At 40.3% G+C, this 26,620-nt stretch overlaps 1 long non-coding RNA gene and 1 other non-coding gene across 2 annotated transcripts in view; one reads left to right on the forward strand and one right to left on the reverse strand.

Annotated features, from left to right (window-relative positions):
* LOC137853875 (uncharacterized) overlaps positions 1–26,620 on the forward strand; it is a 170,365-nt gene that overhangs the window by 134,418 nt on the left and 9,327 nt on the right. The window contains exons 19-22 of the long non-coding RNA XR_011094781.1: positions 606–13,637; positions 18,799–18,855; positions 19,861–19,946; positions 20,768–20,931. This is a non-coding gene — a long non-coding RNA (uncharacterized lncRNA). The remainder of the gene's footprint in view (positions 1–605; positions 13,638–18,798; positions 18,856–19,860; positions 19,947–20,767; positions 20,932–26,620) is intronic.
* TRNAS-GCU (transfer RNA serine (anticodon GCU)) lies at positions 22,579–22,660 on the reverse strand. The gene has a single exon. It is a non-coding gene; the product is annotated as a tRNA-Ser (tRNA).

Genomic DNA, 26,620 nt, shown 5'->3' on the forward strand with positions numbered 1-26,620 from the left:
TCTGTGAGACTGTGGCAACAGCACACAGTATTAGTAGAGTGTTCATACTGGATTTCAGAGACTCTGTGTAAATGTGTTCAAATAGAGAAGGATTTACTCAAACTAGGAGGTGTTTTTTTCTTCACAAGATTTAAAAAAAAAAAAAAAGTTTTTCATTCATATACAGCCGAGCATGCAAATACAGAAAAAGAAGTGGAGAAGTCTAGATAAGGTGAGAAGGTTCAGTGCTTATGTCTGGCTTGACAGATACAATATGTTCTTGTAAGCCTAATTTCTAAACCAAAGGAAACTGCAGACATTTGGATAAACAACTGATGATATCTGAAGCTTCATTAACCCTGTTCATTAACCTGTTTCTGTACCTCTGATGCAACTACCTCTGCATGCTCTTCTAAAATATGTCTACTGTCTCCTTTTCAAGAGCTACTTCTTTAGAAATGCCCTTAAGAAGTGAGTCAGTAAAGTATTTACCAAAACACCCCTAAACAGCTATCATCTCTTGGTGTGTAAATACCATTGCTCAATGTCCATGCAATGTTACTGATGAAAACTTGTTTTATTTCACTGTTTCAAACTTTTTCTTGTCTTTTTATTGCATTCTTTAGGACTCAGATTGTGAAGCCTTCCTAGCAAGATCCATATGCAAGTTCCCGGGGATATCAGAAAGTAAAGGTCATGAGACTTGAAGCAAAACTTTCAAATACTTTAGTATTTTCTGATATTATTTATTACTAGATTTTGTAAGCTGCCTTTTCCTGCAAATAAGACACTGTCATTTATGCATGTACTGCCATGTGTCATGAGCTTGGTTCTTCTGTACGTGATCAAATAATGTTCCTGCAAGGATTGCTCATTTTCATTATTCCAGTTCTTTGATGGGGAGGGTCTTTCTGTGTGACTTTGAGGCTCTTAAGTCCCTTTTGTTTTCTTCACTGAAGGCTAGCAGGGATGCTAAAACAAGGGTGTAACTATTCATATGTTTAAATGTGAAAAAAAAAGTTTAATTTTTAATAAATCTCCTCAAAGACTGCTACTCCTCTGCCTAGCCAAGTGGTAGGCTTTCCCCAGAAATGGTAGCTCTTCCAAGGTAATGGTAGGTTTATTGTGATAATGTGGGGCTGGATTCAGAGTAGCCTCTGAACAGAATCCTGCTGGTGCTAGTGGAATCGGCTCCTTTTTCTGCATGGGAGGCAAGGAGGAGAAGGAAAGGGCATGGGATCAAGGACAAAGCAGGAGGAGTCAAGTAGCACATAACAGGACTGAACTTGGCCCAGAAACAGAAATGTGAACCAGGACTCTCCTAAACACTCTGTCAATGTTGTTTATGTGTGTAGGAGCTCAGGTACAGGAGCAGTGTCCTTTCTGTACAGGGGGCTACAATATACTTCCTATAAGAGTTGAGGTAGAAATGAAAGTGTAGTTTGCCCACACTAGTGCTAAAATAACTCTGCAATAAAAGAGTCAGGGGGGCAAGGAGGACCTGAATGAAAATGAGCTGGTTGTTGATTAGAACATAAGTAGTGGGATGTGAATAAACCAGAATGCTGCATAAAACAACGAATGCCACCAAGTGCACAAGAAAGACTGCAGTGTTAATGGCACAACACAATTGCATTGTGTCTAGCAGATGCCTGCTATCCTACCACCTGATGTAAAATCTGAGAAGAGATGAAAGGATGGTGTCAGTAAGTGTTCTTTTTAGGAAAGTAAGACTAATACTGAGTTATTTACATCTATTTAATGTAGTTTCCAAAATATATTGTGTGTCTTGTAAGATGATATGAGACAAAAGAATAAATCCAGCTTTTAAGCCTAAAAGATTAAAATGCTGTTTCTTCTGACCTTTTCTAGCTCTTCAACGTGTATGTTACATTGCTGAACACCAGGACCTGACCAAATCCTGTTCATGTCAGTGGGGGTGACTTTTGTTGACTTGACTGAAGTTTCTACAGGAGTGTGCCTTGTACCTGATAGGAATCAAGACATTACCCACCAACTTTTAAACATTCATGTATCAACCTGAATTCTGACCCTTATTTTTATCCTTTCATGTCACATACAATAATGCTGAGTGACTACTGTATGCCCCATCTGCAAGTGCTGTAGTTTGTTCTTAATGGTTCTTCTAGTCTGTGCAATGATTTATTAAGGTATGTTCCACATTGGAGAGATTACAGATCAGAAGTAGTCTGATTAAAATATTTGGCAGGCTATGTTTGCTTGAAGATATATTAAGAGAATGATCTAAAACCCAAAAATCACAACTCACTGTAATGAGTAAAATAGTTTTTCTTCTGAAGTTTCTAAGAACTTTGTCTAAGTTATCCATTTAACATCTTCAAAGATTTAAGAAATTACATAAACTCCTGGGTATTTTCCCTTACAGCAAATTCTATAGTAAATGAATTCCAAATAAATCCTTCCTGTTTTTCCATATTTCGTTGTGTGTTAAGATGATAGCTAGCATATAATGATGCATAGTTTGCTCTGTGGCTCGTTTACCTCTAAGAGATAAGCTGGCATGAAATTAAAACTGTAGCAAAACCTGATAACCTAGATGCAAAATACTGCTCTTCAAAAAATTATGAAAGATGCTAATAACTTGGTCTGTATCTGTATGTATATCTGTACCCACCTGAATTTAGGTGGCATCAAGGCCACCTAAAATTATAAAGAGCTCTGAGTTGACTCAAGATATTTACCCAACTGCCCTTAAACTTGCGTTGCCTAGATTCAGTGCAACAAACCTTGGAGCGTATGGTCATAGTTTAAAAGACTTCTGCAGTTCATCAAGAAGCCAAGGCTTTGGCCATGTGTCCTCAGATGACTGATTAATCATATTTGTGCACCTCTACAGAAAAAAAATGAGTTTGTATAGAGCACTATGTAAATATTAAGTTTTATGGTTATTATCTTTTCCTGACCAAAGTAATCTGTTAAACTGTTAAATTTACTATTGAATGTATTTAGCAGGCACTCTAGATCAGTGCTTGGGGGGGTCCCCTCCTCTGCAGCATCTGAGGTCTTCACGTTACTTTAGAGATCCTTCAAATCTGGAACACGGTATGGTCCTTTTTTAAGGGGAAGAGCTGAGATTCAGTGTGCATGCTAACCCAGCATTAGTGCTGCTGTTTTATGCTTTGCAGCAGGTACCTGGAGCTGCCCTGGGGTCCCTGTGCTGCACCCTGGTCTCCAGCAGGGCTGGCTGTAGGTGAATTGCCCATGGTTGCACAGGGGTACTGGGTGGGGAATGCTTGTGGGGAAGCTTTGATCTTTTCTCCTGAAGTATGGCATGGACTGACCCCACTAGGCATCCACCAAGCCTGGAGGAGAGTCTGCCAGGTTAAACATGGCTTACAAACTTGGTTTTGTTTGGGCTGGTAGCAAGGTTGGGATGTTGTGGGCTGCCTGCCTGCATGGGCTAAGAGGGCCTGGGGTGTGTTTGTTGGCCATGTGCCTCCTCCCTGGCTGCTGGGGGCTTTTCAGGGAGTGATGCTCCCAGCAGAGCCACTCTTGCACCTGCCTTGCCCTGGAACCAGGCATTTCTGTCCTGTCTCAATAGTCCTTAGTTTAATATGGTTGGCAAGTGTTTACAGATTATACCCTCTACTTAATAAGGCTTCTGTGACAGCTGTTTTGTCCAGCTATCGTCCCGATGTAAATGTTTTCACCCAATGATCCTTGGATACCTACTAATATACTACACTTTCTCATGTGTTTGATGATTGCTGTTTATTTGCCTGAGAAACTTGCTGGATTCATAAAGCATATTTTTTCCACTCTGCTTCTGTTTCAGGGTAATGTTTAATCCCTTACCTGAAACAGCTTTTTCATTCTCTTTGCTATAATAAATTACTAAATGGAAAGAAATGGATCTAAGCTCCGTTAGCTTAAACTCGACGAGCTTTTGTTTCGAGGCTGAACAGTGAATCTTAGAAAGCTTGTTTTTCACTTGTCCTGAAACCTTCCCCTCCTGCCTCCCCCCTTTCATGCCAATAAAAGGTAACCAGAGACAGCTGGGGGCTCGCTCTCTGCCTCCTTTGAATGGGAGCGTCTTCTCAATGCCTCTTTCATGTACCTGCAGAGACCCCGCTCCGCTCCCTGCAGCGACCGAGGTTCTCAGAGGTTGAATAGGTTTTCATTGCCTGCATTTCTGGTCTGAAGCAGACTGAGAGAAATGAGTGCTAAGTAAATGCGGTGGCAGTCGTGCCCGTGTCAGCATTCCTGCCCGCCGCCACTCGTGCCGGCAGCGTAGCACCGTCGGCATGGGCTTCTGCACAGCCAGCTGCGGGGTGTTTCATGTGCCAGCAGCTGAGGAGGGGTGCGAAGCAAAGCAAGGAGTGGAGAGTCTAATTTTTATGAGGCTGTTTATTCTTTCTGTAACAAGTGTGTGGTGCCTGACTGATGTTGAATGGGAATTTAATGCAGTGATAAAGTAAAACTATAAACTTACCAAGTCTGCTTTCAGCTGTCTGTGTTCTGTATCTCTAAGCGTTTGCAAAAAATATGTTCAACAGCACTCAGACACTTCTGTGAAAGTACATGTGATCGTATTCAGCACCTCTACAGAGAACTGATCATCCTGCTGCAGCTGATTGAAGTCGATAGAAAATGAACATGTCTCTCTTTCTTACCAGGCCTTTCTCATATGAAGTCAGTGTCTGTAGGCTTTTAGGTTTCTTTTCATTTTTCTATCACGACTGTTCTAGAAATACTCTGTTGTGGTCTAAAAACCGAGTTTCAGGAAACACTAATGTTTGATAACAGAATTTTGCATTTGGCATTTTATTCGTCAGGGCAAACTCCAAGCACCCTAAATGCCCAGCTTGCAGTGGAAGTTACACGTGGAAGGATTGTGCATTCATAACTTGCTAATAACAGCATCAGAGCATTGTCTGTTGTAGCAGGCGAAAGAATCTGAATGGCATGAATTAGGGCTTTGTTTCCATGAACACCTAGGCATTGTGTAGACAGGAAAGTTTCCCCTTTCTACCAGAATAACCCTATTCCTTACCACACGTAGGCACTCTTATACCAATTCAAGACCTTCCTAAGTAAAGACAGCTTTATTCAGGCATGGGAACTGTGTGATCAAAGATTTATCTTCTGTAAATATAGCATGGGTTATGCCAATCCTTCTAGTTTGCTTTCTTCCAGTTGCCACTTCCTGAGCTAGAGGTGTTACTCCCATCCCAGCTGCTTGTTTAAGGTCTTTTGCTGATGATACCATTCATTCAAACTGTTGGGTGATACTATTCCCTTATCTCAGCCATGTAAATAACTCGTAAGCTAACTTGGGAGATATTCCCCTTCCTGTTTCAGTTCCAGTGAGCTGGTGGCTATAACCATGTTCAGGGCTTCTTGAGACATCTCATCATTTGCTGATTAAGGTACCTAGTGTGGATATACTAACAATGGCCAGAGTAGTGCTGTGGTGATGTTAGCGTTGACTTTTCAACACTGACTGTTGGATGCTCAGTAACATGAGCCGGAGTACTTCGCCCTGATAATTTTCAGCGATGAATTCCTGTGAGCATCTGAAATCACTTTTGCAGAAATGTGCCTGGAGTGTCTTCAGTTATTAGTCCCAGAGGAAAATTCATGTGCTGGCTTAAAAGTAACTACTGATACAGAATGTTTTGACTTCTTTCTTGGAAATTGGGTCTAAAACATCTTCAGAAGGGCATTTTCTCTGTATGCTCAGAATCAGGCCTGATGCACCTTAGATTTAAGGTAATGTCAACTACAGGTTCTTGGAAATGAAGACCCTCTCCTCCTCTTTTTCCCCCTTTCTGTTGCGAATACATGTTACCACTGTCATTAGTTTATTTTTAATTGTGATTGATAGCGCTGTGTAATTTCCATAGTAATTATTCTCAGGAGTTTTGTAGGTAGCAGTTTGTCAATTCATTGAAATGAAGGGCCATCCACACACCCTGTTCAAAGCAAAAAGCATGAAATCCCACTTGTTGCACTTTTGAGAGCATCAACAATGAAGCCAACCTTTCACCCTTGACTTTCTGGTAACGTAATTTTGAAAGACAGTAGCAAACAATTCAGCTACCTTCTTAAGTGCAAAAATATTCAAGCTAGCTCGATTGTAATGCGATGTCCTTTTCAAGTGAGTGGGAGAGCTTGGAGTGATGCATACAAATCTAGAGGCTGGTAAGTTCATTACTTTAGAGTTTCTGGTGTGGCAACAGCAGTGAACTGGTTAAAAGGTTGGCTTTAAAGTGGTCACAATTAGGCTTCAAAGTTAACACCCCACCCCACTGAGATGAATGGGAGCCGTTGACATTTCTTAGTGCTATTGTTTCAGTCTGGCTTGCTACAGCTTCTAAAATAAGACAACAGTACATCTGTTTACATTCTGCTTCCGCAAACCCAGATGGGCTAGAAACTTCATTGTTTTTTAAGTGGAAGCTCAGATTCTGGAGAATACAGCAATATCCACGGGGTATCTGTAGGAAGAAGAGCTGAAAGCCTTCTTAATCACAGACATCTCTCCCTTCCCTGTAAACTTCTATTGTCCTGGGACAAATCTGTAAGCCACTGGGGTGAAAAATAAAGCTATGTATATTTGAAGTACTTTTTACTTGCTACATGACATGCACACAATAGCTGCTCAGCAAGTCCCTAACGTGCAGATTTTCATAAACGGGTGTGGGGTTTTGAACTTTTTTCTTTTTGTCAATAGTATGTGCCGTAAAGGTCTTGGTTTTGCTGAACGCTGGTAGCTTCGCTTAACCTCTCCTAACTAAAAAACTTGTCTCCAGAGAAGCCAGGGTTTCTTCCCAGAGCATTTGGGACCACGTGGTACTCTATGTTCACATGAGTAGAATCCTTTAATTTTGCTCTGAGAGTGATGGAAAAAGTCATAGGATTCTTGAAAGGTATGTTTTGCGTTTTCCTGGTACTCTAACACAGCAGTTACATTAAATTCAGTAAGATCTTAGGAGTTGGGGTGGATTAATAAAGGTGCAAGAGGGGCCAAAATTTGTAGCAGATGGTCTCTATTACCCCATGCCTCAGTTCGTGTCGCGAGTACACAGTGTCCTCTCTGACTTTTGTTGAGGGGTCTGCACGGTGGCAAACTGCCCTCAGTAGCAGCCAGAACCCTATGAGAGCTTCTCTGATAAAGGCAGCCCATTAGATATGCTTAGGCTGTGGATTGAAACCAGCTGTGAATCTGTCGGAAAGATTTTCCTCATTGTGCTTTCATCAGGGTGGAAAGTTTGTTGCTCCTTCTGCATATACGTATTTTGGGCTTTGTTGCTCTGACTTTGCAAGTCCTGGAGTCTGCCAGTGATAAGGGCTCTCATGCATGCAGGCTCCTTTTGTACATTGGCAATCAGAGACCCTGTCTGCCTGCCTTTTGCCCACGGACAACACAGCTTGTGCTTCAGAAGGGACATTGTGGGCTCTTCCAACTGGGCTCTCCCAGATTTCAGCCGTATCGTGCACGCAAGCATGCCATCTGTGCTTTGGGCTCGTGAAGCTCCCTGCCTGTTGTACAGGAAAATTAAAAATTTCTGTTTGTTAGGAGGAGCAAGTACATAAGGGAACAAGTTTGCATGGTGTATATGCCATAGGCAAGTTGAATGAAGTTTTCTTTTTTCTGCTGTTTGTGACAGAGGAGCATGCTGTGGGGAAATGTTGAGTGAAGGGAAGGGCTGTTCCACTGCCATAACTGTGATTTTTAGGGTGATGCTAGGGAACGGGATGCTAGTTATACCCATCCATGCCTGCTCACTTCGTTTTCCCTAATACAAAATGCAACACTGGAGCACGTCTAGCTTGTTTCCTGCCCAGCTTCAAGCAGCATGTTCATCTGACTGAAAACCAGAGCAGCCCTGAGCCTCAACAGGCCTGCAGATTGTTTGAAACAACCGTGGGCATTTCAGTGGTGTAAGCTGGCTCTTCTCATGTCCATCACTTCAGTTCCTGTGCTGAGTGGGGGCGTGCAGCAATCTGGTCCCTCTGAAGAAAACAACAAGAAAACCCAAGAGGAATATTTATTTTGAAAATTTCCCTCATGAGTTTGTTTTGCCTTTGTATTTAAAAACATTGCTTTACAACTGAAATAATGTTAAAATGCGCTGAAGAATAGCAAGTCAAATGTGATGGAACTGCTACAGTGTGCAGCAAGAGCCACTCAGTATAGTTGCAGGAGGAAGAAGGGCATGCTATTTAATAAAACAGAGGGTTAAAGAATGGGATCAAATATGTATTTGTAATATATGCTTCCACTTTCCATTTCCCTTGGCCATTTCTGACTCTAACGAGGATCTCTGAAGTATTATGCAGACATAAGTTACACATCTTGTTCAAAGGAGCAGATATCCTATTACACCTTTCAAAGACAGTCAAATGACTTCTGCAAAGCTGCAACGGGTCAGTGGCAGAGCTTGGCAAAGAAGTTAGGAGACCTGTTGGCCAGTTCTGCACATTAATTGGCAAACTTCTCTGTTTCCCTGCATTGCAGCAGCATTGTGATAACTGTGTTCAGGAGTCCAAGCTCCACATTTTTCCCTAATACAGAGTTTCCTGAATAAGGAAGAAAATCTGAAGAAAATATTACTAGATCTTTTCCACTGCAGTGCCCTAACCTTCTTTATGCCTCATATTAAAATGTGATTTTGATAATAGTATTATCTTTTAGAGTGTATAAAACACTGGGGATTCAAAGAGCTCTAGTCAGGACAGGAATCTGCCATCAGGATGACATTATAATGCAAATTCTGGAAAATTTAATATGTTATGAAAAAGAAGGAAAAAGTCTTAATTTTTCAACATTGTGGGTTTTTGTTTTTGTTGTTTTGAGAGAAGAAAATGGAGCCTTCTATTTTGGGGCTGTTTAGTTTTTGTGTCAATTCTGCATTTCCAGTTTGTGGTGTATTTTCTTAGACAATTTATAGTTTGTGCTTGCTGCTCCCAGTCTCCTTGCTGGTCTGAGCTTGCTTGCTAACTGGTATTTTGCCAGTAGCAGAGCCTTAGTTCTCTTTGAGCAGCTTGGTACATTATGGCTGTCATTATCCCCTAGAAGAGGATGAGGGATGCAGACAGTCCCTTATGAGAACTGGCCGGCAATACAAAAAGAACCCAGCAAATAGAAACAAAAATTTTCAATTAATGGATAGTAAAAAATGTATTTTCTTCCCAAAATACTCTCAAGGCTTTATTTTTTTTTAAATCTGAAAAAAAATTACTTATTTCTAGTTTATGAAAAAAATGATATTATGTAGGATTAAAATCTCATATTTTTTCACCATCTTTTATGATAATAGCATAAAAGGAATTTCTTTTTCTTCTTTTTCTCCTTCCTTTTTCCACCCTAGACAATGAAAATAGATTAATCTAACAGCTTTTTACATTGTGTTCTGTGGACCAGAGCTTGCTTGTAAAACTTTTTCTTTCAGCAGTTTTATTGTTCAAGAACTGACGTTTCCTGCTACTTCTGGCCACGCTTTTTGGTTTTGTGAACAAGTACGCTTAAAGAAAAGAAGAATACTAATTGAGTGTATACCTTTTGTGTACAGCTTTACATTCTCATTAGAACAAAAATGATGCCAGAACTGCAAAGGTAACAACTCCTCCGGAAGGTGAAGTCACTTGAGAAAGACAGAAATGGCAGCAGTCAGTGAAAGAAATCTGGGATTTCTATGCTTCAGGGATTCGGTAAGGACAAGGAAGCAGCCCAGGTAAAACCTAACACAGAATATTGGCTCTGACTGCACATATTTTAAACTCAGTGGCATAGGAACTGTGTTTTGGTTTGCTGTTCAAGTTGCTGGGGTTCTGGTTCATAGCAGGGGCTAACAAACCAAGTAATGAACAATTATGATTGAAGTAGATAAACGAGAGCTACATGATCTTAGATACTGCATCTTACTGAACTTTTTGTTTCCATATTGTCTGTCGTGGTTTTAGCATTTTAATGCTTCATTTTTGTGTAGCTTGAAGGTGGTTGTGTACGTGACTAGATTCACTCCCTACTGGGATATAGGCCAAGATTTTCAAAGTGATTGTTTATTTTGAGTGCCTCCATTTTTTTTTAAAACTGAGAAATTTTAGAGAAGGGTGGCTTTAAAGGAGCACAGAGCATGTGTTTCTAAAACTTGGCTGTCTGTGGTGTGTCAATATGGGAAGGAAAAAATTGAAGGAAAAAAAGGAGGCAATGAAAATCCTCATTCATTCTCCATAATTTCAATGCCTGGCCTTCAGTTTGCAGAACTGAGGCTAGCAGATTTAGGCACGGTGATGTGGGAGCCCTGAGCACGTACCCTGCTGTGGAGCAGGCTGCGGGCAACAGCAAAGTGACTTCTCTGCTGTTACCTCCCCCTGGTTCTGCGGCTTTATCTAAGTTTTGTGTGGTCTTACAATGGTGGCAAGATGAGTGCTGGCTGCATTAGACGGGAATAGATATGACAGATATAAATTATGTATTATACTACATACTTTATGCATTCCATCTTTCTGTCCATCAAGCAGGTGAATCAGGCCAATGCAGGGTAACAAGAGGACAGGGTTTTTACAAGGGCAGCATGAGCATGGGTGCTGTCAGGACAGTTGGCTTAGGTTTACCTTTTTCCCTCACATTCCTTCTTGCTAGTACAGAGCAGTACTGTTTGTGTTGCAGAATAAAGAAGAAATACTTCTTCTTAAAAGAAGTACTGGTGTTGAATTAAAAAAAAAAAAAAGAAGAAAAAAGAAAAAGAAAAAAAACTCCTGGAAGCATGCCTATAGGTTTTAACTTTTTGAATGCCTATTTTTAAGACTAGATGTCAGCTGACATGGCTCCTTTAAAAATGCACTTTAGATTCAAGGAAAGAAAATACTGAAGCGTAAGCTGTGAAGTCTTAATTGTTAAAAGTGCAACAATAGCTTAAAAACAGGCTGCAAAGCCTGCTCTCACAGCTGGAGGAAGGGACACTTTATTAATAGTTGCAAGGAGCGGGTGGATAGGGCCTGAAAGAGGCAGCAGGGGATATAAAAAGAAGCCTTGTAACATGAAACCATTGCCAAAAACCCCTTTACTAAACAACTTAGGGCAGAGCCTGCCTCACAGGAGCATCACAGTACCCCAGTACCTCAGGATCAGCAGGGCAGGCCTCACCAGAAGCTGAGGTGTGCCAGTGCTGCTCTCCAGCCCTGCTGCTATTGATGGCCAAGCAGGCTGGGGAGGAGCATGAGAGGCTTGCTGGGCAGCAGCCCTGCTCTGCAGGCCTTGCAGTTTCTGCTATGTCCCCCAGACATCCACAGCAGCTGGTAGGCAAGCTGCTCTGCTGCTGAGACCAGGGACAAATAACTCCTGCTACCTGCTGGTGGGCAGGATGCCTCTCTGTGGAGATTTCACTTAGTGGTAACTCCCCCACCTCACAGCCCAATTTCGGCACGACTGCATGCTTTCTGTGGCCAAGAGCTGACTGCATGGGAGGCAAGGGGACTGTAAAACCCCTCCTGTTGCTCCATCCCCCAGCAGAGCAGTGTCCCACGTTTGACAGTGACCGGTTGTTTATGACAGATCCAGGCTGCGGTAGTTTTCAAGTTACCCTTTAAAAGATGTCCTTAGACAACTGCCAACAACCCCCAGAAGCTATGAGAGCCTTGGGAGCTGCAGAAAGGCTGCAACACTGGGGACGTTTTGATTTCATTTGAAAGCATATGTCCATAAAATCGCTTTAGCACTGACTCCCCTTCTTGTGCTGTGCTGGCTCTTGTCTCTGCATGAGATCTGACATTGTTCTCAACTCTTTAATAATGACAGCTCTGCTGGGGAGGGGGATAGAAGTAAAAGCAAAACTCCAAGCTTGATTTTACTTAATTATTTATTTATTTTAACCATCATACGGATTTAATCCAAGTTGCCTGTGCCAGTCATAATCCCTCCTTTCAGGTTTGTCCTGTCCATGTGGGTCAATGGCAACTCAGTGCCTGATGCATCAAATCCACAAACTTGCTGAGGCCGCCAGTATCCCTGGCAGTGTCACAGAGTGCAGATGACACTTATTTTGACTGTGGTACATGGCAGTCTATTCTCAGGGCAGGTCTTTTCAGCGGGCATGTGTTGGTGTGTCTTCCCTGCTTCACTACTGCTCCCCTCTGTTGTCGGTGTTGCACAGGCAGAAAGCATGTTTGCGTTCACCTAAGTTTTAACCATGTTATCAAGTTGGTTTGTTTGCTGTTTTGCTTTTCCTATGAAGGAAATTTTCCTTTTTCATTTACCAGTGATCTTAGCCAGCTTCACTGGAGTTAATGGGAATCTTTGCTCCTACTATGCTGCTGCAATTGTCTCTTCTAATTTTTTTTTTCTTTCTGTGTACTGGACAAAGTATGTATAACCTTTAATAGCTATGGTTTGTTTGCAAGGGAAATTAACAAGGTAGGTATTTCCTTGAAGCTTTCCCTGTACATAATTTACTTTGTCCATCATTATTGCCCTCTCTGGGCAGCACCAGAGAGCAACAGAGGGAGTGTGAGGACACAAGCTGTCCTGTTGTTTAGATCTGTTTTGGGACACATAAGCAGTTAGGTAGTTAGAAAACCAGTCCTCCATTCATACGATTATTTCTGGGGTTATATGTGAAGTAGAAACACAAAGGTGGTGTTGCTTGTGGTACTGCTGAGGAGAGTTGGTGTTACTAAGGTGGGAGAGGAGTTGTGTTTTCTGAAGATGCTCAGGATTTTGTCTGCTGAATTCTTAACTTTTCCTGCACTGTGCCAGAGAAATGTTTAAGAGATTACCCTTTTACACACTGTGCAATAACTTGTCCAGTCTAGTTATAAAAAGGTGGGTGATTGCAACTTCATTAATAATTTCCAGGTTAAGAATCCATTGTGTTGGACTTTGAAGAACATGATCGGATGGAAAGACAAAGACAAAGGCTCTTTGTTGCAACCACTGATAGGATGAATACCTATGGTTTTCTTGTCAAAGCCAAGCTGGCATGTGGCAGAAGGAGGGAGAACCCCACTCCTCTTCCTGTCCAAATGGTTATGCATGATTTTTTTTTTTTCCATTAGCACAACCTACAGTGCGGTTAGGTGGTCTCCCTGTGCTCAAGTATGCTTTTGGAAAGAAGGAGCTTCCTTTATTTTGTACATCCCAGCAGTAACAGCAAAATCAGGGTCTGATTCCATGTTTCAGCTGCTACATACTCAAATATGCCCATCAGAAATTTCAGTTCAGTCCCAAGGAAGACTTATTTCTAGTTTTCTAAGTGATTGAAAATTGATATTAGAAATACTGCTAGTCATGCATCTGATCCACAAAAAATGTCATTTACGTTAAAGGAAATCACATAAACTCCTTTGTTCCTTTTGGTCTCTGGCTTGAAGAGCATCGAGCATCCTAGCTATATCAGAACACATTATTTGCCATCCTATCTCATTAATGTTCTGTTGCAGGGGAAATGCATTGCTTCAGGATTTACTCCTTATTAGATAATCTCTAGGGAGAAAAAGGCTGACGGGGTTGAAAATTGTAGCCCAGCTGTTGGGAGAATGCTTGCTGCTATGGGAGAGGCATGGTGATGCCGTGCTTCCTAAAACAGCAAGGCTATTTCTTCCAGGGGCTGAGGCACATTCCCAGTGTGCAGGGGCCCACACCATCATTCCTGAGGTAGGCAACTTTGGAAGTAAGTTTCTCTCTCTGCCTTTCCTTTACTGGCTTTCTTTACTACCTTTTTACCCCCTTTCAGGCATCAGTTGCCTTCATGAGCCTTTTTTTTGTGATAAGTTACTAAAAAACGTAACTAGTTTGGGTTCCCCACCTAAATACCTTAACAGAGATCCTGTGATACTTGCCTTTCTCCCTCTTCTGCAAAGCTTTGCTGTGATTAATGAAAAGTTCAAGCTGTTTATTTAATGACTATTATTTTTTTTTCTGAGATTCTTTTCTCTTCACCCTCTCAGCATGTGTGACCTATGCAGTTTCCTTGTGCTTTGTTTCTTTAGACATTCTTCAGAATAAAAAATAACTTTGCTCCTGACTTGGACTTTGAACCCTTTGCAATGAAATCAATTTAGTTTGCCTGTACTTAACTGATTGGGATCTTAGGAGCTTCTACTGTTTTCCATGTAGGACATACCATAGCTGATTAAAATAGATTTGATATTTTTTGAGGGGGTCTAATCCTTGAGATCAGCAGTTTAATTTTGATCTCTGATCTATAGCAGTATCACAAAGTTGTAAGGTATCAGTGCAGTCTGACACTCACAGGAAAAATTGTAACTACACTGGGGGATTTAGCTGGGGTTTATAAATCATAGTGATTTATATAAAATATATCTGAATGTAGAGTCTATGAATGCAGCTAAGCTATTCACTCTCTCAGTTTTAGAGAAAGGGAGAAGATAGAAAAATACAATTTAATGATATTCTGTCACTGTTTCCAGAACCAGGACTAAACATGATCACACACACACACACAACTATATATATGGCACATACATATGTATTTATGCAATTCTGGACGTGTTCTCTGGCGTCAATTCATTAGGTTATTAATATGCATGCCATATGCTGCATATCTATACATGCACCTATTTAACATATGATAAAAATTATACATGGGCAAAAATGCCTTGCACAATTTGTGGTCTGAGTTACAAGATTTATGCCATGTGAATGTCTACAGTGTGGTAATTTAAGTTTCTCCATTCCTCTGCTGTCCTAGTAAGAGGTGGCTGCTCTAGAAAGCTCTCTAAGCTTTCCACATCGAGACATGCCTCTAGTAATCTCCCCAAAATGTGATGTCAATGGAGATGCAGCTGGTTAAAGGGCTACACAGGGCAAAAAGTGGTATTAGTGGCTAATAAAAGCTAATTCTTTTGCAAGCAAAATTAGCTCGCTTCACTTGCTTGTTATGACTTGAAGTGTCTGGCCATTGAACTATGCATCTGGCTCATTTGTTGCTCTCAAAGAGTTAGCGCCCTGACTGACAGTTGTACTGGACTGGAAGAAAGTATCCCAAATGAATAAGAACAAGAGGACTTCAGTATGTGTGACTTTAGGACAGTAGCAACCCATGCAAACAGCCTTAATAAGCAAAAGAGATGAACCTGACAAAGACTGTGTGTGATATGGATTCTGGCTCAGGGCAGTAATTTTCCTTAAATGACTGGTTCCTGATGCTTAACTTTGTTGCCTGCAGATGCTGCATCCCACTCCTAGTATACACAACTACCAAAAAGACACAAATGTCCAATAGCTGGTCAGAGCAACCCTAAATAATTTCCAGAAGACTAATTTCAGGCAAGTCCCAGATCTTTTTGTGACGCTCTGAAGTGATTTAAGCTGCACCAGAATAGCCAAAGCTCTGTGGATGTGTGTGTATTTTTACTCAGTGATGTTTTGGGGTAAATGCCACATCAGAGTTTTTATTATCAAGTTCCTTTTCCTGCACAATGCAGCTGTACCTATTATAAACTCCTTCATCAAAGGGGATAACTTCCTTTTTTTTTTTTTTCTCAATCTCAGATCAGTTTATCCAGAGCAGTTGTCCCTGACTTCCTTAAACTTGCCCTGCATCAAAGCTTTTAAAAAGAGTCTTCCATGCATCCTTTCTTTCCTTAGCACTTACTTAAAAATGTGTGAGTACACGCACACACATGTCCATGCATATTTCAATCAGTTTCTGCTTCAGTCCTGCAGCCTTGTGCCTGATCGGACTGGCAAAAGACCTATGGAAAAGATTGTTGCCAGCAAGCAGTGAAGTATGTGTTCCCCCATGTACTTTGAGTGCTTCAGAATGGTTTTAATGCTTTCTTTATGTGTGAGAAAATTTTTCAAACTTCAAACTGTCTGATAATACCACACAGACAAATGTGCATTAAGGTCAGGATTGATTACTTTTTTCACCATGATATGGTTTTTGCAGGTGATTTGAGACTCAGTGTTAATGCAGATCATTGAGAGTGAGAGGCTGGTGATGTTGTCTTTCATGCTGTTAAACCCTTGAATGTTGTTCCTGGATTACAAGAGTATAGAAACCACATGGAAATATTGGTTTATGTTCATAAGTAAATTCTGGTCTCAAACTTCTCTTCATCATCAAACATTATTTGAGGTAAAAGGAGACCTTGGACTAATGAATGAATTTGGCTCCTGTAGCCAAACGTTTCATTACATTCTGTAGCCTGTGATGTTTCTTTCTTTGGACTGCAGGCCCCTGTGAAGTGCTGCCACTAACGCTTTGGCAGAGGCTGGAACAAGAAAGGAAATCTCCCAAGAGGAGACTCATAGGTCCAACTCATTACCCCCAAAGTGACATAGGAAAGAACTACTACCATGTATAGAAATATGATGCCTGCAATTGGGCTTTTGCATCTACATTGTTTTGTTCCCTTGTGAAATTTTTTAGGATTAGCAATGGTTGGGTACAGCGTTGATGCCCAGCCCTGTGAGAGGCTGAGATGGTGAGACAAGGGTATGAATGCTCTTTGCTTACTGAGGATCTCAGGAAATCACGCAAGATGAAACTCCCAGTATGTTCTTCTCACACCAGAAGAGACTGTTCTCACAGAGAGAACCTAAAGGCTTTTTGATCCAATGCTAGACATAAAGGTATACCTAAGTAACGTGGAGAGGAGTTGAACTTAGTCTTTATAAACTACAACTTTGCACATTTAAATAATAAGAATTGCAAAAGAGAGATCTTGTAACAACCAGGATAGTAGAGATGAGAACTGGAGCTAATGTTAGATCCAGAACAAAACTAACCAAGCAAGAAAGCATTTGGCGAGATGAGTTGCTTGCCAGGTTACAAGAAAAGTTCCTGCTGAAGAGCACCCCTCTGTTTAGGTGCTGCTACAATTACAATGGCAGAAATGCACCAACACTGCTGACCATGCTGAGATTGCAGGCAACAGCTGCATCTGCTCTGAGTATTGAGTATGGAAGTATGAGGACCAGGTATTACCAGCAAAGACTGGTGGAGAACTTCTGAAGATATTTTGACCTCACTAAAAAGTCATAATAGTCTGTTTCTTGTTGGATCAGACAGTTTCTCTGAAAGGAATCAAAAATACTGAAATAATGTTGGTGTTCACCTGTTCTTGTGTCTGCTCCCGTTAGCTTTTACCATTCATCTTCTCAATTTGTGTCACCTAGTAAACTAAATCTTAATTTTGAATCCAGTACAGGATGTTAGAGGTTGGAATCCTGTTCATCTTTTTCTCCCTATGGGGTATACTGTGGCCAGTGCTACTACCTTTCCCTCTGCTTTGCCTGCTAAAGAAATTCAGCTCTATACAAATACTCTGGATTGTGTTCTACTCTTACCATTGTACCTCACTGCTCCCAGTTCTTCTTGGTGCCTCCTTATGAAAGGCAAAAGCCATGTTCAAACCTCTCTTGCTTCTACAATATCCACACTTTCTCCTGCTCTAACTTGACACCTGAACCTTTTTTTTCCCTCTTGCTTTTCAGTCCTTGGTTGGGGGGGGAACATACCCACCACCACCACTCACACCAAAACCAAACCACCATGCTATACCAACAGCTGGCAGTGGTGCAGTTGTCCCAGTGCTCAGCTGATAAAACCAACAATGCTGAAGCATTTCTGGTTTTGCTCTTTGAACTCCTTCTCAGAGATGGTTTCCTTATTTGTCTCATCAGCACTGATTTGCTTTGTGCTCTGAGCACAATTGTGGTGAGAGTCATGGCAGCTAGATCTCCGTTTTTACCTAGCATAGGCAAGGCAGCAATGATGACTGCCTCTCCCTGTTTGTCTGTTTGTTTGTTTGTTTGTTTATTTATTTATTTATTTATTCTTCTTGGCAAACTTCCCAGAAGCATGTGTACCTAATTGTAATTTACTCTCTGTGGTCATCAGCAATATCTCAGCTTTTAGTATCTCAACAGCGTCTCTGCATTTAACTCTGTATGTGTCTAAGGCCTCACCTGCTCTCATACAGAGCAACTCACTCTTACAATCAGGTTGAATATATGCAGCAGCAATGATGGCACTTAGTGTGCATGCAGTTAATTCCCTCCTCATTTGCTGCATGATGTGACTTAAGAAGAAGAAAAAAAAAAGCCAAAGACAAAAACAAACCAACAAAACCCCAATCACCTTGTTTTAGTAAAATAGTATTACTTTCTGGGTAAGGCTTCCTTTCCTTCCTTATGAAGAACCATGATGCCTGTACATCTAGTATATCACATTAGAGCTGTTATTGAGTTTTAGGCAGAGAAGTGGTTGTCTGTCAAAATGCTTCAAAAGAAACCATGAAATGAGCAGGTTGTAAATCCAGGAGCAGCACAAGAGTGGGAATATGAGACCTGCAATATGTAATATGAGTCTTTTAGTCCAACCTCCCCTATTTCCACCCTGGTGCTAAATATACTGCTGATGTCCTTGCAAGAAAACAAATGCACTGAGCTTGGAAAGGCAGTGGGCACCGTTAGTTTAGGGGTTGTTTTCATTTCTGCAAGTTTCATGGATGATACATTAAAGAGAGGCCAAATTCTTGTAATCATGTGTTTGGTGACTATGGTGGCGAAGTTTTGCAAATATCAGGTCATCTTATTCAAATGTCTAATTTTTAATCTAGCATTTAATTTTAAAAATATATTTTCAATTAAAAAAGAATGACAACTTTTAATCCAGGTATATGTCTTGCTCTTCAGAAACTTACATTTTAGATTAAGATAACTAAAATCTGCATTTGAAGTGCATGAATAACTGTTGTAAAGTAGGAAGGTTATTTCAAAATGTTTAACTTGCCTGCAGCATTTGTTTTAGATAAGTCAGCAGTAGCTTGCTAACCACTGTTGCGTTGTATTTTACACAGGAGAGAGATAACCACCCTTGTGAGTCCTGGAACGAGCCTTTTCCTACTGTTGGTGAGGTGGTGGCTTGAGCTTTCTTACTTCTAACGTCAGGGGGAAGTGTTGAAAATACAGATTCAGATCAACTCGAAAATAATTTATAAAAAAATCATTGTGTATTCTCTTTGTGTGGATGTAAAAATAGTGGATCAACTTTGAAATATAATTATCAGCTTTTTCAGATTTCATGTTTTTCACCCATCACCATTTTTTCTGTCCAGTTTAATCATTTTGCTTAGGAAAATTGTGATTTGCTACTTTGTACTCTTAGCGCTACTGATGCAGAACAAAAAGCCCATCTAGGGTTGTGATCAGCACCTCTTTAGGATTTTTCAGCTTCTTCTGACTGATGACAGCAACTTGTTTTGAACTTTCATATGAAACTCTCACTTGCTGCATAATAGCTAAGCCGGAATGGTTTCTCTACGCACTTTGATACAGCTTTGTCACAAGCTTCCCAAGACCTCTCTCTCGCCACTCAATTAATAGTACAAGTCTCTTCGTACAGCTTTTATCTCAGAATTTTCTAGTTAATCCATTGGTAAATGAAGTATTTAATGGCTTCTAAAATATTAAATGTTGGATACAAGTTTCTTATAAAGTCAGGTAGATTTTGTGATATATTTCAATGTGTTTTGTATAAACTGTAAGTTTCCCTAAATAATTGTGATTGTCTCACAGACATGTAATACTTTTTGTAGTGTGTTAGTAAGAGACTTAGTGCCCCGTCCTAGAGCATGTGGATTCCTAATGTCTGAATCTGATGCAAATCACAGGGTGAGGACTTGCACGTGCCACATGGCTTGTCATGGCTTGTGTGCAGGAGCACCCACACCAGGTTGTGCTTTGCCGTGCCCCTTCCTCTCCAGGGCCACAGTATCAAGTGACAGTGGAAGGACCATGGCATGCATTTCCAGTGGAGCATCCCTCTCCCTGGTCACTGTGGGGGACGAGTTTTGTTTATGAAACCAGATAGGCTCTACAAAGTTTGAGGTGTTTTGCTTTTTGCTGGTTTTCCAATCTAGGACCTACAATGAGCTTACTGCTGGCTGAATGCAGAGAATCTCCTCATATTTCCAAGTTATAGTACCTCAGTCTACAAAACTGTGAGGTAAGGATCAAATTATTTTGAGATATTGATATGGAAAGAACCATGGCTATTTTGATTGTACAGTTTGCAGTTAATATCAAGAAAGAGAGATGCTATGTTCTCAGAACAAAATCAAATGCTGTGAAACTAGTGGAATTGTAACAATAGCATAAGGAATGTTGGTAAAATACCACCATGGCATGGCTTGAATTAGAAATATTGTATATTTGCCACATGTTAGGAACCACTAACTCCAGTGGCTACTGTAACTGATTAAGAATTGTATGGGAATCTGTTTTCAATATCTGTGCTTTAAAAATATCTTGGAATGTAACACTGGAAGAGAAAATATATTTCCTGAAATCTGCCTCAGCACCATTTTGTCACTGTCTATTTTCTGTTTCTATTCTTTAAAAAAAACTATTGTTTTTGATGCAGATTCTTCATTTGTCCAAAGAACTGACATTTATCAGAGGTCAGAACTGACATTTATCAGAGGTCACATGCTGAAAATCAGCTGTGTAGTTTTAAATACACTGTTTTTTTTTTTTTTTTCAGAGTGAATATAAGCATTTAAGGAAGAAGAATCAATTTGCCTTTTTGATTTCTACAGCATAAAATACAAAGCAAACATGTAACATATTTGGTATACTTCTATTGCATCCATTAATTTTTGCCTTAAATATTTAACCATGACAGTTGAAAAGGATCTGATGAAACATGGTTTTTTTGTTTGTTTGTTTTTTATATTTCCTATGGTCTATACTTAAAGTGTGTTGAGAGCTAAAACTGACTAAGCCTGAATGGATCCTTTAAAGCATTATCTTCTGCTTTGTATTAAGGAAATGAAATCTGTAGAGCTACAAGTATTATCATGACCACTTTTCTTCAGTAAGGACTCGAACAGCTTTAACTCACTGATAGTGTCATTTCTGCCTTGTGGGCTTGAAAGCTCAATGAGAAGACTTTCCCATGCCACAGAGAAGAACAGAATAGCAACAGTTCTGTGAGTACAAATTCTAACTCTGACATATTTCTTCTGTGGTGTGGAACAAATTATTTCTTCCCCATATGCTTTAGTTTACTTGCCAGCTATATAAAACCTCTAAGGTGTATATGTTTGCAAAATGCTTTAAAGCAGTGAGGTGAAAGCATAAAGATTCTTAAAAATAAATAAAAAAATAAAATTCTGTGAGGTCTCAGCCTGCCTCTGCAATTATCGGTAGTTTTACCATAGACTTACATGGTCTGGAGTTAGGTTTAGACTAAGTCCTGTTAAAATCCCAGCTATAAAGAGCTTTGTAATTCAAAGTACTGTTGTCAATGATTGCTTTTACTTAAATTTCTTACTTTATATATTCACATTAACAAGTTTTCTAGTTTCTGTGACACTTCATTCAAATCAGAACTTGATCCTCCAGAGATGTATTAGGAAGTATTTGGACAATTTATTTGGTCTGATTCCTCATCTACCTAAAAAACATACCTTCCATCATTCTTAAAGCCATATCAGAAAAGCAGCTGATGCCTGAAATATCACTATATTTAACTGCTTTGGTCTTGAAGTGGCAAGGTCCATAGTCCTTGAACCTCAAAAAGCATTTTAATAGTCTCCCATATTTTCTTCAATAAAGGATTCTGGCTTCAGAGTCCTGACCGCCCTGAAATGTGGTGTAGAAGTAGGAGTGAGTGCTCTTCAGATACCAACCACAGGATGTAAGATTAATGGTCTCAAGTTGCATCAGGGGAGGTTTATAGTGGATGTTAGAAATAATTTCTTCATGGAGAGGGTTGTTAAGCATGGGAACGGGCAGACCAGGGAAGTGGTGGACTCCTCATTCCTGGAGTTATTTAAGAGACATGGGCATGTGGCACTAAGGGACATTGTTTAGTGAGGGGTCTCTGTAGGTCAGGTTGATGATCTTGAAAGTTTCTTCCAACTTAGGTTATTCTATGATTCTGATTAAACAAGTAAGACTTGAGGATTGTCTGTCCCAGCTCCAGAGCACTATAATCCTCCCTGCAAGGTGTCCTGGTCAGTAAGTGAAGAGCAGCATTACATACTAGCACCCATATCTTCTGCTGAGCTTAGTATTGCCAGGTTGTTCCAGGACCTGTGGCTCATTCAACATCTATACATCTGTATATGGACCAGTGATGAGCTGATTATAGAATCACAGAATATCCCAAGTTGGAGGGGGCCCATAAGCATCATTGAGTCCAACTATTGGCACCACACAGGTCTACCCAAAAATTCAGACCGTGTGACTAAGTGCACAGTCCAAATGCTTCTTAAACTCCAACAGGCTTGAGTGCAGTGACTATGTCTCTGGGGAGCCTGTTCCAGTGTGCGAGCACCCTCTCAGTGAAGAACCTCTTCCTGATGTCTAGCCTGAACCTCCCTTGTTTCAGCTTGATACGATTCCCTTGGGTCCTATTGCTGGTCACTAAAGAGAATAGATCAGCGCCTGCACCTCCAGTCTCCCTCATGAGGATGGTGTAGATTGTGAGGAGGTCTTCCCTCAACCTCCTCTTTTCCAGGCTGAACAGGCCTAGTGACCTCTGCTGCTCCTGGTACATCTTCCCCTCTAGGCCCTTCACCATCTTTGTAGCCCTTCTCTGGACACTCCCCAATAGTTAAATGTTTGCACATCGACGAGGATGGGATTCGAACCCATGCGTGCAGAGCACAATGGATTAGCAGTCCATCGCCTTAACCACTCGGCCACCTCGTCCCATTATATCCTCATGCTAATTGATTATGGATCTCCCGTACATCTGTTGGTTTCCTAAGGGGTGTAGTAGAACTTTTCTCTAAGTCAGATTAAATCTAGCGGTTCTTCAGCTTGGAAGCCGTGCTGCCAAAGGGTTTGTATAGAATATGAACATTACAATACAGTAGTAATGCTTGGTAGCAAATTAGTGGCTTGATTGCTTACAAACTTTGATTTTAATGAAGTTATTTTGGATGTCAGAGCTGCAAAAGCTGAAATGATGTAAGTTGTTGGAATAAATGTGTATGTAGAGTTTAGCCTTCGTGGCTTTGCAGAATTACTCAGACTTCCTTTATTTAAAAAAGGAACCACATTTCCCACGTACTAAAAGCGACAGTCCTATGGTAAAAAGAAGAACGTGGTAATCCACAGCTTGATGATAGGGGACAGTGTGATGCAGAAATGAACATCACTTCAACATGCTGATCCAGATGCACATGCATGGGTTGAAGGGTTCACAGCTCAGAGGAAATGGTGTAGTGGTTAAAAGCTACCTGGCAAATGAGGTCAGACCTGAGCCTTTTGGGAGTTATGTACTCAGTGGCCACAACATTCCTACTTTAAAACAACTTATTTAATTATCACTACAAGTAGCAGATGCCCAGATGAAGCATTTTTTTTTCTTTTTTTTCTTTTTTTTATAATTTGTATTGTCCGAGTTACTTTTTATGGTTGGAACTGAGCTAGCAAAATAGTCAAAAGCATTTGAATGGCCACGGCACATTTCATACTATATAACTACTGACAAAATATAAATGATTACATGGTACCTAGAAACATGCATGCCAGGTTTGTAGTGTGAGAATGTCTTGGGAAATGAGATTACTGTCTACATGGGAGATGCTCTGGTAAAGCTCTCATTAGTTATATGAGCATGCTTGATGAGGATGAAATGTGTCCGGAAGCTTGAGCAAACACTGTCTGAACCAAGTGGTCATCCTGTTAATAAAAAAGACTCCCAGAGTTATACTGTTGTGATCCATCTCTCTGTGTGCGTTCACGCATCCTGTTGTTTGATCCTTGAGGCTGTAATGGCCAATTGGGGCACTTGAAGCCAGCTGTTCAATGACACAAATAGGTGTCTGATAGGATTGCCAGAGTGATAAGGTACTTCTTCTGATTTATGTTGATTTTGTGATACTCTGTGGGCTAGGTCCACCAAAAGACTTGTGCGTTTTAATGCACATAATAGGATTTGCCCAGGAAAGATGTACAGGATTCTATAATGCACCTAGGAACAAGCCTGGGTTCCTTGGGAGGGAATGCACAAAACTCGGGTACACACTGAGGAAAAAACTGCTAGAAGGTAGGAAATGTTCAGTGGAAAGATAGGACTTGGCTTACTGCACCTTTCTCTGCATTCATGACACAGTTCATCCCCTTTCCTCCCAGGATCCACAGCCATGAGTTGCTCTTGAGTGACACTGCTTTGCATGGCATGGCTGACATAATCTTCCGCAGTTTTCCAAATTAAAAACAAGTCCCCAGAACTTTTTATCCAGTTTTTAGTCCCTTCTTCAGATCCTAGAAATGTCTCCTTTTCAGCAGCTTTTCATTGTGCTAATTCAGAGCCCACCACTCCTTTTCTCGCATTGTCTTTACTCCCTCTAAAGATAAATCTCTCCTTCTCTGGCCTTGCTTAACTGTCTTGCAGCAGTTACAGAGACATCAGCCACCCAATTTGGTGGCATTAACACTGATACTGACCTACTGTTTTATTTCTTTTCTAATGAGATTTAGTTTCTCCAACTGTTGTCTCAACTATGAGCATCATTCTTTTTGCAGTATTGATATTTTTCAGCTCTAGAAACTTGTATGTTTTCGGTATGAATCCACAGAATCAGCTAGTCTAACCTTTTATATGAGAAAAATCCATGAAAAACATATAATGAGGAGGGACAACTTTAGTGTTGCTTATGGTCATTTATGGTCAAGAGCTGAAGAGCTGTAGGTGGTTTTAGATATTTTGTGTAACAAAAAATGGATGAATCTTGAGATATGGAAGAATAATGATGGTAGTCTTGCAAAATAAGACCCACAGTATGATGTTGAGAGATTTAATCATGTTAATTCCAGGATGTTTAAAGTGACATATTTTATTGTTCACAATAGAAAGGGAACTAAAAAGAGGCAATGTTCAATTATTCTCATTAATTAATAACAAAGAAGGAAAGAAAGAAAAGTAGCCCTAAGCATTGTGAGGGTAAAATTAGGATTATATATCAGGGAAAAGTTTATAAATATAAGGACTCTTAGCCAAGGAAAGCAGCTGCCAACTGAAGTTTTGGAATCAGTACCACTGAAGATATTCAGGGATAGGCTAGACGTCTATCTATCAAAAAAAGATAAAGAAATCAGTCCAAACACAATACAGGGATAAGCTAGCAGAGTTCCCTGCCAAATTTCTACCCCAAATAGTATATGATTTAGTTGGAATAGAAAAGGAAGACACTTTGGCCTGCTAAATCTTTCACTGTTGTAATCTTAAAAGCATAAATCCTTTTTTTTTTTTTTAAAAAAAAAAACACAAAAAACCACCACCAACAACAAAAAACAACCACAACATATCATTAGTAACTATTTTATTTTTTAATTTGTTTATTGTAACTGGAGCATGTAAACTTTGCTGTAGTTTCCAGACACATCAATCCAAGCTTAGACTGCTGTTGCATTTTCTTGAAATTAGTGAATTTGTGTGTGTGTGTAATCAAAAATAGTTTTTAGAATGAAAAATTGTTTCATAACATCTTTTCATAGCAGTTTTCTGGACATTCTCAGGTCACTCATACCAAGCCTGAGAAAAGACTGTCAGGAAAACATTTATTTTTTGCGCATTTAATTAGAGGTACACAGGATAGTAAGACTGGAGGGCTAGGATGGTTACAATGGTATGCGTAACTGTTCAGCCTATGTCACAGGTTCAAACAGAGGCCAAGAGGGATATTTCTCATTCATTACTGTTGAGTTAGTTTTCAGATGTGTGGTGATGGCCTACTCCTAGTGTGTAGGTAGGCAACAATGCATTGTTCAAGACTGAAGTGAGCTGGTAGGCTAACACTATTGATCATCAAGAACTAGTGTCCAGATTTTTGGGGTATGTAATCCTTTAGCATGCAAGTAGCTGCCTATTGCCGTTCTGAGGAGTGTGAGGGTGCTCACCTTAAGCTGGAGTTAAGTGGAGTTCAGGTATTTAAGTTCTGTACAGAAAGCTAAGTAGACATTTATCTGGAACGTTGAACACGTTTAAAATTACAGCCTAGTGTCCTCAACACATTTTCAATGAAATTCTGATTCACCACTTTTTTATGCAGCCTCAGTAAGCCCCTGGTTTCCCCATTGTTTATCCCAGCGCATACTGTATAATGAAGATGGATGACAGTTTATTAGCTTTCAAGTGCACTGCTGTAAGCGTAGTCTCCTTTCACGGCAATGTCTTCCAAAGCGTCAGTCATATCAGAGGGAGCATGCTAGCACAGAGATAAAGCAGATAACACAGTTTTAAAGAGGCTCTTTCAGACATGAATTATCCACAGACTGAGTGAATACCAATTTTCTGCAGAAATGTAACACAGAATTTAATATTTGCACAGTCTGCACCTTGCATTTCCTAATTTATACTGTAAAAATTAGTGCTAGTTTCTAAAAAATACCATAGAGTAGATCAAGGATAATTCTTTGCAAAAATAAGCCTGCCATGTTGTCGCTCTGCGTTATGAAAATGTGTCATATGATGGGAGGGAAGTACAAATATCTGCTATCTGATGTATACAATTGAAAAGGGAAAACACAGAGTGAAATCATCAAGCCACATTAGCCAAAGTGAACAGATAAGAGAGGGTATAACACTGGAATTGTAAACAATCAAGCAAAGATTACACCTCCACGTGGAGTACTGTGTGCCTTTAGATGTGAAAACTGAGA

Source organism: Anas acuta, chromosome 3, assembly GCF_963932015.1.
Source record: "Anas acuta chromosome 3, bAnaAcu1.1, whole genome shotgun sequence".
In the NCBI taxonomy this organism is placed as follows: Eukaryota; Metazoa; Chordata; class Aves; order Anseriformes; family Anatidae; genus Anas; species Anas acuta.